The sequence below is a fragment of the Vanacampus margaritifer genome, chromosome 10, assembly GCF_051991255.1.
Source record: "Vanacampus margaritifer isolate UIUO_Vmar chromosome 10, RoL_Vmar_1.0, whole genome shotgun sequence".
Lineage (NCBI taxonomy): Eukaryota > Metazoa > Chordata > Actinopteri > Syngnathiformes > Syngnathidae > Vanacampus > Vanacampus margaritifer.
In genome coordinates, this window is record NC_135441.1 from 20,260,206 (window position 1) to 20,272,776 (window position 12,571).

At 37.4% G+C, this 12,571-nt stretch overlaps 1 long non-coding RNA gene across 2 annotated transcripts in view; it reads left to right on the forward strand.

The window, feature by feature from the left end:
• Positions 1 to 12,571, forward strand: part of LOC144059095 (uncharacterized) — a 101,666-nt gene that overhangs the window by 53,819 nt on the left and 35,276 nt on the right. Inside the window, exon 5 of one of the 2 annotated variants that reach the window (XR_013295563.1) lies at positions 1,548 to 2,522. The exons of the other annotated variant lie outside the window; for it this stretch is intronic. This is a non-coding gene — a long non-coding RNA (uncharacterized LOC144059095). Of the gene's footprint in view, positions 1 to 1,547; positions 2,523 to 12,571 lie in introns of those variants that run through there. 2 annotated transcript variants of the gene reach the window in all.

Here is a 12,571-nt window from a genome sequence, read left to right on the forward strand (position 1 = left end):
TAAGGAGGGTATTTGGAGAGATCTCAAAATCGAACATTTTGACTACGAATCTATTTTTAGCCAGAGCTAGCCACGGATAGCGGCTCACATATATCACAATGGCATTATGGTAAAAGCATTTTTACCATCTTACAATGACACTTACCTTAATCAAAATGGTCATTTCGATGTATTTTTGTAATTCCGGACACTTTGTTGTTCCCATTTGACATTCCTTTTTTTTTTAAAATTAATTAAAAAAAAAAAAATCTGGAGAAATGACATTCCATGGACCGGCACACGATGTGGGGCAAATGACGGCATGTCTAGAAGTTTCATTTCACATCTTTGTTCGCCAAATTTTGCACCCTGTGAACGGCACACGTGTGGACCGGAATGAATGAACAAAATGAATTATTAAAAGTAACTTGTAGTTAGCAACACAAGCGCTCGTCAGCATTTGCTTGTGTTGTATTGTTGGGTGTTTGCCACATCAAAGGCTTTCTGGGTCGGTGGCGTCATGTGAATACTATGTATAAATCCAAATATAGCATTTTTCCTTAAAATTGCAAGAAATTGTCAATTTTATATTCCTCTCATTTCTAGTTCCTGATTGTAAAATGGCAACTAGAGGGCGGCCAATACCGCCGTCATGAGTACCAATACTTTAAAATAAGGCTGGTATCGGTAGTCGCCCATACCGATATAGGGCCCTCAAAGTTTGTATGTCATCCCCACGCTTGTGTGAGTTTCCTCTAACATTCCAAAACATGCATGTTAGGGTCAAGTTTGAAGACATGAATTTGTCCATAGATGTAAGTGTGAGTGTAAACGGTTGTTTCTTTACGTGCCCCCTGATTGGCTGGCGACCATTTTAGGGTTTAACGAGTCCTGACTTCAAACCACCGAACAACTTTGACTGATAGCCACAGATCTCACAATTGGACTTCTGGCTGAACAGACTCAAATTCCCACAGGTCCACTCCCTTTTTATAATAACCAGGTCCTAATACTTTTGGACTTTTGTATTTGTTAAGGCCCAAAATTGAGTTCTTGTGTGCACCTCATTAGGTAGCGGCCAATAAGTGTTTGTCTATCCAGTGTCCCACAAGATCCAAAATCCCAGAGCCACTTTTCACATCTGTTGCTTAGCAACGCTGACACGCAACACACCGATGCAGTGCAGGTTTGTTCCACTTTGTGCAAGTATCTTCTCATGTAAGTCTCTCTGTATATTATCACTTAATTGCTCCCCCGAACTCAAAAGAATTCACTGCAAGCCTTGGCGAACTTGTCCCCTGACTTCAATTTTTTGGGACGGGCGGGAGTGCAGTTGGCCAACATCCATGCGCATTCACTTTGCTACACTCGCTGTGAAATGATGTCAAAGCCTAGCGGAAATGAATCGACATAATCTCTCCTTAGTGCAATATGTATGAGCTACCACTCACTGTGGAGAAAGAAAATTTGGCCTGTTGTAATGCGCAACGTGGGTGTTCAGACCCCTGAGCAACTTGTAATTGCATTTTACAGCATTGCGTCTTATTCCTCATCCTTTCCTCTCACAGCAGGCGGCGAAAGCAAGCATGTTCAAACGAAGGGAGAGATTTCATCACACGCTCCCATGTGGACTTTAATGAGCCACGACTGACTAAAGTTTGTTGTTCAGATTTCTTGATCCAAATGTCACCTGATGAACTGGTGGGACACACTTGAATGGCAAGTTTAATGAGGTGACAAATGCTGCAACTAAAACGATTTGGTGCGTTAGTTGAACTAATTCAATGCAAATCTCCTGAGAGTCTCTTTTTTTTTTCTCCGCCCCCCGGCTGTGCTTGTGGTTTTGCTTACAAAAGACAATACAGAATACAAAAAACATTCAAAATGAAGTCAAAATAGTATATGAATAAAGTCATAATTTTACAAATTAATTCATGATAAACTTGTAATATGACGCGAAACAATATGTACTATTATGAGAATGATGATGCAGTATTATGGAAAAAAAACACCCCAATTAATTAATCAATTAAGGTGTAGCATTTATTTGCAATCATAATCCTGTGTTATGTTTGGCTAATAATGACTGCTCTCGTCAAGCTAATCTTTTGTATAATTGTGACAAATAAAGACACCGTTATCAGTATAATAACATATTTATTTGAATTGTGTCAACATTTCTTCCAGTTCGAGAAAAAAAGCCATACCAAAATCTTTTTGTTAGAATTGTTTGATCTTTTAGCGAAAGTTTATTTAGCCCGACCCAAAGAATAAAATGCTAAAAAGTCTTTATTTGGTCGAAAAGAAAAACGACTCATTTGCATCATGTTGTCTTGGATCATATTTAATACAATGAGCATCCGATATATTTTCCAACAGTTGCTTTTTTTTTTTTTAACCAGTTCTTTAATTTTTCAATGTTATAATGAGGCAGCTCTTAATAGGAAATGTGTAACAAAAATCACAAAAAAAAACCATTTTTTTTCTTCACCACTTACGTCATTTGCATCTTTGTTTTCAAACTGTTGCCTTTTCTACTCTTTTCCTTTTATACACTGTTGCAAAGAATGTCAACTTCTTACACATTGTATCAAGTTTGTTCCAAACTTTATTTGTACATTTATATTATAAAAGGAAATGCATTTGTCTGAAATATTATCAATAAATATAAATCTCACCGTATTATCTTCAAAATAGCAACATGCTTCTTCTTGACACAACCGTTTGGGGGCAAGTAGGATTCAGCCATTTTGGATTGTGCATGTGCCATTTACGGCATTCCACTAGAAGCCTTTTTTTTGTTTTGAAAACAAACTGGTGAGAAAAATGTCTCCGACATGTACGTTTTGGTTTTTATGAATTTTTTTTATTGAACATATAAACATGAAGAAAACACAAAACACATTACAAGTATAAAATATAAGGTAAAGTAAAAATAAAAACAAGAATAGGAAGAAAGAAAAGAGTTTATATGTTGAAAAGGGGTAGGAGGAAGTTAAAAAAAAAGTATCTAGTCCTACCCCTTATTTGTTTTATGTTGATACAATAATAAGGTTAATGTATTTCAACACGTATTAAATATGATGTTAGTTGGGTTTCCATCCACCCATTTTTATTCGAATTTTCAAGAAATGCGAAAATAAAATTGAATGCAAACGCTCGAAATTCCAAAAAGGGCCCAAAATTTGAGAAAAACGTTTTTTACGCTTACGCTGGCAAGACCGGATACACGTCGCACGTTTTGACCAAATATTACGTCACACGTACGCTTGTAGTTATATTGAACGATATATTAAGGTATGTTTTGGGGGGGGGGCTGAAATCTTTTGGGAATGAATTAAAGATGCGAATATTAATGCAATTTTAGATGGAAAACAGCAAAAGTGTTACGGTTTATCAAGACACAAGTCACATGTCCGTTTTGCGCATTTTCATTCAATTCACTTAAAAAATTGGATGGAAACCTGACTATTATTGATAACCACAGTTTATAGTACCTAATCAATACTGTATATGGCTTATGCTGCTATATTTGTGTGGAAACGTTGACAGTCAGTTGTAAAAATTCATTCTAGTAAAAAAATGTTTTTGTTATGACGTAATTATAAAATCTACAATTGGCTTGCAACCGGTCCAGGGTGTACACCGCCTCTCACCCAAAGTCACCTGGGATAGGCTCCAGCTTGCAAATAAAAAAATAGATGTGATTTTTTTTTTTTTTTTGTCATAATCCTAAAACTGTTTCTCTTAAAAATGGTACCTTTCACGTCAGAAAATGGTTGCATTCCTGCATGTTTTCGTTCTCATGTGCATGTAATACTTGCTCATATGCTATCAATGTGCAAGACGGGAAGCCCAAAGATGTTTCGCTGTTTCAGTCACTGAGTTGCGAGGACTCAGCGGGCTCAAGTTTTTGATCAAAAGGCAGCAACAGGGAGAAACAAGCTTGAATGTGGAGGTGGATTTATAATACCAAAAAAAAAAAAAAAAATCTTGTTCTGTCCTGAAAACGTTTTAGTTGGGATGATGCCAGAGAAGAAGCTCGGTATGCTGACTGTTGTATGTTAATTTAAACAAAACAATTACAACTCCTTGTTGCAACCGAGTTGTCGGGCTCATCAATCAGCCTTAGTGCTTCTTGAAGCAGGAGTACTTTGTTCCTTGCACTGTAATAAGGAAATGTGCATTACTTGGACAGAGGCATTCATCTTTGTTGGCATCTTCGTTTTAGTTTAACACCATTCCTTGAAATAGTCTCACATTGCACCTTCGTACGCTGCGCTACAGCTTGTTGCAATATGATTTCGATTATAGACAAGTAATCAATGTTTGTGAACGCGTGTAATTTAATTCAAAAGCCAAATCAGTCTTGTGGAGAGATGAACTGCAGCAGTTGCACCATTTATATGCAAATGAGGCATAGGTTATTGACACGTTTGGTTCATTTTGCATCATTGCATGATGAGACTCTTGATATTATGTGCAAATGTCAATTATTTGTCTTCAGCTGCCTCTTTTTGCCAGCCAATGTACTGTATCGAGCAGGGTTTGACAGTGCACTGCCAGAGGAAAGGAGAGTCCGTTTTTGTTCTACCGGGATCACGATTGAGGCCTTAGGTACAAATAACTACTGTTAGCAAAGATATATAAATGGTCTAAACCGGCAAAGGGATCATGTCTGTATCTTTTTCTTTAAATTTAAGAAAGAGTCCAATTTGCAATTTAAATAAATAAATAGTTGTAATCAAGACCAAGGATGGGTCATTTTTTAAACGAAATGTCAACGGTTCTTATTGTTATTTATGTTGATTTATTGTCTTTTTTTGCCATATTTTACTGAGCAGCCAGGGCAGATACATGTGTGTTGCTTTTCCTGATGCTATATAAGGTCAATTTACAGTTTTACGATGATATTTTTCCTCTTTACCAGCACGGGTAAAATGTAACAATATTCCTTAGGATGATCGCTATGCATTAACAGGATATATATATATATATATATATATATATAGACTGCTTGTTTTTAAGATGCATTTTAATGGGTCTAGTGCCCAGAAGACGGATGTCTCCATAGATTTTCAGGACTGTTAACAATTTTTGAAAGAATTCAAGTGATTGCAGACTCTAAAAGATGATTTCCCCTGAGTAGCAGTCAGATGAGATTTTGTATTGTAGTCGAGATATACAACTACATATTGCACATAAATATGTTCAGAAGATCCGTTCATTGGCTACTGCACTTTGAAATTGTCATTTGCCTGAGCGGACTCAACGAAATATGTAATAGTCAGACTATCTGCACAAGTCCAGGAAATTACAAATGGATATTTAATGAACTTCTTAGACTCCAATTTATCACTTCATGTTTCATTTTTTTTCCCATTCATGTGCACATACAAGGGAGGGAAAAAAATGGATGTAGAATGAAAGTTCTGTTTGTCAAGAAATTAAATGGATTATTGAATTAGATCATTGATTTGAGCATGCCACTACATTTCAATACAAGACGAAAAGACTATACAGTTGAGTACAACCTTGTGGTAATTGGTCTTAAAATAAACTGCCTTTAAGCATTAGCCTGAAAGCAAATTCTACATATATATTAGGGGTGTGCCAAAAAATCAATTCTCATAAGAATCGCGATTATCATTTCGTACGATTCAGAATCAATTTTAAATGTCCCAAAATTGCTTTTATTTAAATTATTTTATACTGTCTTGCCTTTGTTTGTGTGTGCCTTTATTGGGAGCGCTGTTCATGTTGTACTTGATTTGGCCACTTAGGGGCAGTGTGGTTCCACACTGTTAAATTGTAGCCACAGTAGAGAGTAGAAGGAAAAAGTCACAAACAAGTTATTACAATAAAAGTCGTTTTTTTTGCAGCGTGGAGCCGTTCTTTTGAGTGATAAAAGCGCGGCGAGTAGCTCGCTAATTAGCATTAGCGAGTCAGACTGGAGTAGATCATTACGATTCCTTGCACATCTATAAATTGAAGCAGAAATCAGTCAATCAAATCATTTTGAATAAAAAAAAAAAAAAAGGAGAGCAATGATGACATGTCAAATCGAATGAACAATACTGAGCTCTCCATAAAAAAAAATAAAAAATAAAATAAATCATTTTGAATCAAAAATTGATCTTAATCAAAAATCGATTCTGAATCGAATCGCAGGCCCAAGAGACATTCAAAGATTCCCACCCCTAATATATTTATATATATATATATGTATATATATTCTGAAAATCTATGGAGACATCCGTCTTCTGGACACTAGACTCATTAAAATGCAAAAACAAGCAGTCTACCCTTCACTTATTTAGCCCTGCACTACTGCGCATAATTTATCTATTTTTCACAAGTGCAGCCATGATGCAAATGCTGCTGCAAATGGCGGCAAGGCCAAGTCGAAAACCGCACGTTACTCCTTGAAGACGGCATTTTGTACATTTCCCCAAGAGCAAATAACCTGACATCAGAGCAAACGATGACAGCCTCCTCATCAACCCACATTCAAATCTGGATGTACACAGTACAACATGCTCCTCAGCAAGAAGGACGAAAGCAGGAAACACGGCTAAGCACTTTTTTATATTCTTTGCGCATAGCATAATTTGCATTTCAAAAGAAATATTTATTTTGAGATCCAACAGTAAACAACGTCTACAGCGGTAAATACAAGGAGGCTAAGATAACCCGCATAGGACCCCCTGTTCTGTATATATTAAGACATTAAGCAATGTGTGGTCTTATACTGTAAAATTACATGTGTTATTCAACAGTGGCTGCATTGAAAAACATACGAGGAGGCAGCAAATTCCATGTACATAATTATTATCATAAAACGGATGCTGCGCGTCAGGGAAAAAAAAAAACGGTGCAATTATCATGAATCCTGTGGGAAAGACATTTAATTCATTTGTGCTGCTGAGCCCGCCAAGGTCTAACGTACTGATGATACCCTAAAGTGTTAGATTGATAGGATTGGGCCAAGAGCAAAACACACCATTTATAACAGGCGGGGAGTGCAGCATGTCCCTGACAATACAAATTCACCTAATAATCCTTGAAGCTCAGGACAACCTGCCCGCTGCTTATTTGATGCTTCATAAAGGCTGAGGAATCTGCCACAAAACCGCTTCGGGTTTTGCTCAATGTTGCTTTACAGACTTCATTTCACAGGACTTATTTAGCATGACACGTTAACCCCACTGAAAGATATTTTTATGTTGAACTCATTCACTACCAGGCCAGTTCAAATGGACCTTTGATGCCTATAACCATCAATGGCACACTGTAAAAATAAAAAAAAATCATAAAAAAAGGTAATTTTCCGGCAACTGGGCCGAAAAAATACTGTGAAATAACAGAAAATCACTTTCTCATAAAAAACATTTTTTTCCTAATATAAAGTACTGTTTTTAACTGTAATTTTAGCAAGATTGGATGTAATATAACAGTATATAACAACAACAAAAAATTGATTATCTATCTATCTATAAAAAAAATAAATACAAATAAATAAATAAATAAAAATATATATTCTCACTTTCCCTTTAAAAAAGAAAAAAATCAGATTTTCATGTTATTTGGTAAAATTTCATGATGGGCTTCAAACTTTATTTTATGGTGGTTGTACAAAATGTTAAAGTTTTTAGTTTAGTTTTTAGTTATATTGGATTAGTGTGATCTCTGTATCCGCATCCGAAAACGACTCGAATAGCACCTTTCCCTTTTATCTATATATCATTAGGTGTCCTTTCAAAATAAATGTTAATAAAATGAACGTTACCATCTAGGACATTACAGAAATTGTAGTTATTTTCACTTAAAAAAAATTGTCAATGCACAAAGAAGTTATGGTAAAATTACTCATTTTTATTGTTCATTTCTCAGAAAATATAAATGTTTTTTTTTCTTTTGTTTTAGGCTTTTAAAGTTGAGTTTTACAATTTATTCCATTAATTAACAGACGAATATTTGTGAAATTATAATACATATGTGAACATATTTCTAATGACGTTTTTTGTACAATAACTGACATATTGTGTGTTTTTACAGTTACAATAGTTTCACGGTATTTTACATTTGATATGCAAAATCAGAGTTTCTTTTTGTAAATTAAATGATATTTTAATTCTGTTCTATCACATTTTTTTTTTTTTTACAGTGCAGCAAATGAGACAAACACTGTAAACACAGAAATGAGCTTCATAACATAAAGCATTAGCTGATGTCGCACTTCTTGAAATTATTCCATTTAAACACGAGTGGGACGGTCAAGTACTGTACGGTACACGCGTGCCAGGGGACGGCCCCTGCGCTAAATCATTTAATGTAATAAGATGACCACATTTTCAATCTGCTCTTCACCAAATTCCACGAAGAAGTGGAAGGTCAACTTCCGTTGCGCATCCCGGTTGTTCCATGCAACATTAAGTCTAATTTACCGGGTAACCATTGTACAGACAGATGTTTGGAGGACATGGAATGGATGGAACGTCCCCATGGAGGCTGGCCACACAAGTTTTCACATTTCCAGACACTGCAGTGAGCACAGAAGTGACTCTTGAAACATTGCTCACCGAGCGCCGGACTTGATGATGCAGTCAAGCAGCAGACTGCCGGTAAAGCAGGTGTTGCTGGCGAATATGTGTGAGGTCTGCTGCTGCGGCTAAGATGCGAGAGGGGGGGTGGGGGGGAGATGTCTGTGTCAAAAAGCGTCGGCGCATAGCGTGGACTGTGGAAGGCGGTGCGGCGAGTGTGACGGCGCATGAAAGTCAAATATCATTATGGCAAAGCAAAGAGACAAGATCACAGCGGGTTAAGATAACATTGGCCGAGCTGCAGGTGCACGCTGCATATTATAACAAAAGGATGTTGACCTTTTACTGACTGTGCACCCAAAGTATTAAGTGATAGGAAGGAAATAAATAAATATATTCACAACAACGTGCGGTCTGTCCCGTCCTTTTCATGAGATATAGTCGAGCAACAATTTTATAACTAACGGCAAGAGCTTATCAGTGAGCTGGAAATTTGGGGGTGATTTGGCGGAGAGTGATGATGCAAGAGGAGGAAGTGAGCACATTCTGTGTTTACTGGTGCGCAAGGCACGACAGTGGGCCAAGCTATTCTGGTTGGGTGGGGGGGGTGGGGGGGCGCTTACACCTCTGCATGCAGCACAGCAGTCAAATGCTTGAGGCTGAGATGTAATTAGCACCTTTTTGGAGGGGAAGGCTTTTCCTTTTTTTTTGTAGCCAAGTTCACAACCAAGTGAGTCTGTTAGTTTCAGTTTGCCATGTTACGGTTTGGTTCTTGTGTTTTTACTTTGGGGTGATTCGGCTGAGTGGCAACACTTGGTCACAATTGAATTTGGATTATGTTTATAAGGGAACATACAGTGGTGCCTTGAGATACCATTTTAGCCATGCTCATAACTTGTCATCTCAAATCATCTTTCCACTTTGCGTTTAGTGAAATAAGGGAAATATCACTCTATAATTCTGTATTTGATGGAATGGTAATAATAACCAATTTAATCGGTCAATATTAGCTCTTTTAAAATAGGATTTTTTTTCCTCCAAATTGTTGCCTTAAAAAAAAAAAACAGTCACATTCTCCCAAAAAGTAAAATAAAAAAATACATAAAAATAAAACAGTCACATTACAACATAAGACAAAAAAAATCAGTATATAGTACGAGTAAGTCAGGTCAAGAATTTCCTTTACAATAATATTTTCTCTGGGCAGCCGCTAGTCAAAAAACGGTATTGTGATTAATGAGGATGTCAACCCCCAATTTTTTTAACAATAAGTTCTATGCAGCCCCACTAGTCTAAATATGGCATTCTGGTCAATATTGCGTTAGTGGAATATGAGTTAAGCAGCAAAATCCAGCAGTTTTTATCAATATCAGAAGGCGGCCATTTTGCCACTTGATGTCGAGTGAAAATGGCATCACAGTTGCTCAGATCTCAGGTAACAACCAATCACAGCTCAGCTTCAGAAAACAGGTGAGCTGTGATTGGTCGAGTCCTGAGCAAGTCAACGTGGCAAAATGGCCGCCCACTGAGCTGGATTTTGCTTCATAACTCATATTTCACAAATGTAATATTAACAGAATGTCATGTTTAGACTAATGAGGTCACATATAACATTATTATCAAGAAATAAGGTTGACTTCCTTTTTAATATCGCATTTTTGAAATATGATTTAAGCAGCAAAATCCATCTCAGGGGGCGGCCATTTTTGTGATTATTGCCGTTGGAATTTTTTGCTTGTTTCTGTGTACTTAGCCTTTCTGCAGACTCAACAAAAATTCTGACTCCACATTTCCCATTATAGCACCTTTTGTCTTCTCCCCATCCAATTTTACCAGCAGCATTTAGATGATGGTTATCTGCTAACCACTAAACAGACATCAATGGGTATTGTGGTACCATTACTGCAATGTGCCGAACAATACAGATTTGTTATATTGGATCCTTTACAAGTAACGACGAGAGGCCAAAAATTGCCTACCACACTGAATCGCATCAAACTTTACTGCTTAGCAAAATTGGCCTCCAGGTTAAAGCCCTGGATCAGAAGGCCTGTTTCCAGCTGATTTAAGATGAGGTAGCACTTTTTAAAGTAGACTGGCCTGCAAAGAGGCTGTGGTGGTCCAAAAGGTGGTACTTGTCCAACATTTCCCTCCTGGTGGAATTAGCTGTGCATCCCTCACTCACCCCTCTCTGATCGTTTTTTTTTTTTTTTTTTTTTTTGCCGGCAGTGAAGGAGGGTTACAGTTGCGCTCAGCTTGTTAGACATTTTGCAAACTGCCAGGGAACGGGCAGATGGAGAGCGTGCCCGACGCGGCGGTTGAAATAACTAACATCAGCGCGAGCACCCTAAAATTTCAAGTGCTGCTGGCCCGGCGACTCATACGAAATGACATTGCTAGCTTGCGGCTAACATCGGAGCACAGCCGAGCACCTGCAGCCACAACGAGGTCAGAAGGTTGTAGCATTCCTGCGACGCGCGGGCTTAAATACTAGCGTAATTACTGTGATATAACTTTAAATAAATCACTTCTGCTGAAGTGTGTATAAAGTGGGCCTGGGAATATAGCAATCCCTTAATGCAAAAGCAACATTTGTTTCTGTTTTAGTTGAGTCGTCCCAGTGATTTGCCTCAGAGGAAAATGCTTTTTATATCCTTTGCGCACATGCATGTATGTATGACGCCTGCGTGGCTCAGAAAGCTGCCTCTCACATGACCTGGATTATAAGGATGATGTGTTTTGCTTGAAGAACAGGTTGTGCCTCAAGTGAGAGATTTAACCCTTGCTTGTTGTCAACCGCGCTTTCCAAATGGCTCAATGTACATTTAGCAGCCTGCTTCTTTAATATACACCTTAGGCTGTGTATCGAAGTGAGAATAAGATTTTGACAGATGGAGGAAGGAGGAAAAAATGGGAGGAACTTCCCTTGAGGACATCTTGAGGGCATTCGTTACGTCATTCTTTGACTGCGTTTTCTAAAGAGCGGTAAATAAGGCGAGCTGACAGATCAAATAGTATTATAGAAAAGTTGAAAGGGGAATTGAGCTCTTTGTTTTCGCCTCTTTGAGGTTTTGATGAAACCCTTGCGGTGAGGTGATTTATGCTACTTTGTGACCAATGGGACTGCAATCCTGCTATACAATATCATAGGAACAAAATACCAAATGCAAGAGCACTGAAATAGTTATTTTATAATTTCATTTATTAATTTAGAAAATTGCTACCACATCACCCAAACTTAGATTGTCAATTTCCATATATGTATATATATATATATTTATTTTATTTTTTTGTCTGGGAAATGAATAGATAAAAAGGTCAAATGTACAACTTTTATTACAACTAAATGAATTGAGCCTTTCATGGCAAGTATTTTTTGCACTTATTCCAAAATAATGAGCAGCAACTTGCAGTCCAGTGTGTAAGGTAGCAATCCATGGTTCCAACATACTATCGGCGGCCTAAAAAGGCAGATGACGGAAAGCTGAGACCTGAGTGTGAAAGTTAACACTCTGGACTCTATTTTCATGAGCGGCCCGAATCCGGCACAGCAAATGTGTAATGTAATTTTCCTGTAAAGCCATGATTAACTCATTTGCTCCCAAAAATGTATAAATACGTTCTATTTTTGAAATTACCATGCTCCCAAAGATGTATTTTTATGTTTTTTTAAAATGGATAGATACATGTTTTTTTCAATGCTAGCTAGAGCATAGAAAAGGCTTTGATGCAGCCTCTGAACTGAAGAGAATGCTTGAAGCAATGGTAGTTATTACTAAAACGATCAGCAGGTAGCAGCAGAGTATAAGAGATCAGCCAGGGCCATGTTGCAAAAATCTCTTTCCCCCACTGTTCTAAACAGATTTGTGAATAACGATGAAACTTAGCTTTATTCTAATGCTAATTGCTGCAAAACGGAAATAGATAGCAATATACTTTTTTTTCTGATGAGACTCGAATCTTTCTTTTGGTAGGTTCCATGTTTTTATAGCAAAATAACACAATATTTTTGTGGGCCTTGCAAAATCAGTCAAAATCCAGTAAAGCAG